Source organism: Octodon degus, unplaced genomic scaffold (assembly GCF_000260255.1).
Source record: "Octodon degus isolate 3935 unplaced genomic scaffold, OctDeg1.0 scaffold00004, whole genome shotgun sequence".
Lineage (NCBI taxonomy): Eukaryota > Metazoa > Chordata > Mammalia > Rodentia > Octodontidae > Octodon > Octodon degus.
This window is the reverse complement of record NW_004524580.1, coordinates 8950499-8952382: the sequence shown is the minus strand read 5'-3', so window position 1 is coordinate 8952382 and position 1884 is coordinate 8950499. Positions and strand designations below refer to the sequence as shown.

The 1884-nt window shown below is 37.7% G+C and overlaps 1 protein-coding gene across 1 annotated transcript in view; it reads left to right on the top strand.

Moving 5' to 3' along the window:
• Window positions 1-1884, top strand: part of Ppfia2 (PTPRF interacting protein alpha 2) — a 536445-nt gene that overhangs the window by 392414 nt on the left and 142147 nt on the right. The gene's annotated exons all lie outside the window — the stretch shown is intronic.

Here is a 1884-nt window from a genome sequence, read left to right as displayed (position 1 = left end):
TAAGTCTTTGTTCAAATGTCAAAATATTGTAACAGTAACATATCTAACATAGAGCATGATTTCTTTATAAAGTTGCAATTATTTTCTTTCAAGTTAGATAAACAATGATATCCATGAGAGTAAAGCCTTCATTTTATTTCTGATCAAATTCAACCTCCCAGAATATTACTGAAACATGATAAGCTTAAAATAAATATATGTTCAATTCTTAGACAGGTGAATGTTTTATTGTTTTACATTTTGTAGCTTTATAATGATTCTTAGAAATGAATTGTAATAGAAATCTTTAAAATGTCATTTTTAAACCGTATTGAGACTTTATTGGAATGCCTTAGATTAACAGATTACTTTAAGGATAATAGTCACCACTATGAGATACTGTTTTACCTGAAATTTGTGTACAAGACTAATTGTCTCTATTTGTATAATGATCAAAAAATCATTTAATCTTCCTATAAAGATCTTCAGATCATTAAATTAATGTATTGGCATGGATAGCTTCTTGCTATAGTGATTGCTATATCTTTTGCATGTATTTACTAATAAATTAGTACTGGTATCTAATGATGCTTTTAACTTTTCATGTTGCAATACAGCATACTTACTCATTAATTAGTGGTAAGAGTTTCTTATGCTCTTGCATTTCTTTCTTTCTTTCTTTCTTTCTTTCTTTCTTTCTTTCTTTCTTTCTTTCTTTCTTTCTTTCTTTCTTTCTTTCTTTCTTTTTCTGCAAAGCTTTACTCCAGAGGGGCTCAGTCCTTCTTGGCAGCTGCCTTCCTCATGGCGGCCAACACGTTGCTCAGCTCCTCTCGCTTCCTCTTGGTGTGGATGCGGGTCCCAAGCCTTTTCCTGATGAACTTGAGTTCACGCTGGTCCTTGGAGACCTTGAGCAGCTCCAAGGCGCACTGCTCCTAGGGTGCGAGGCCGCGCACCTCCCGGATCCTGTCCCGCACGAACTGGTTGTGTTCGTTCAGGTGTCGGTGAGGGCAGCTGTGCCTCGGTTTGCTTACATTCTTAGTCACCTTGTGGCCCTTGTTGAGGCCCATGGCCATGGGATAGAGGAGGGCCGTGGCTACTATTCTTCTATGGTTGCTGTGGCGGAAGTGCACTTGCATTTTGTGTGATGCATACTGAACCCAAGGTTTTTCTACTGAGTTACATGCAAAGCCCTTTACTTCTTTTTCAAACAGGGTCTTGTTGAGTTACTACATTGCCCAGGCCGCATTCTAACTTGAAATCCTTCCACCTCAGCCTCGTAGAGTGCTGGGATTGCATTAGAGGTAGCTGCTTTGGGGTTTTTCTTAGTAATTAAACAAATAAAGAAGTTTTATGGTCTTCCTTTTTCCTTTTCTTCTTGATTTTTTTCTTATATACTGGCTCATATTTTAATGTTACATCGAATGGCATGAATTAGAATAGTGTACTTGGCTTTATAGAGTCAAGCTTCATACTTCACATGTATAACTTTTTTTTCCTGCATTTTAAGAATGGTCTGTAGGGTGTTCAGGTTCTTACTATTAGATTGGACTCATAGTGACTCTCCTGTTTTCAGCCTCCCAAGTGCTGAGATTACAGATGTGTGTCACCACACCCAGTCTCAATCGCTGGCTCAGTGATTGAACCCTTGGCCCCTGCACCTGCTTGCAGGCGCTTTAATCCGCTGAGCTATTTGGCCAGTCCATCATTTCAAATATGTAAGCTTCAATGGTGTTACTAATTGATAGATACTTTTCATCACATTGGACTTCCCTTCTCCTAAAATTTGTTTTTATCAGCATAAGACACACTCATCTCTTAAAAGTAGCTTATTTCATTGAAAGATACCCTGGTAGTAAATTATACTCCTTTTTCAAGGGATGAGCACTTTTACTTTTATATTTAAGC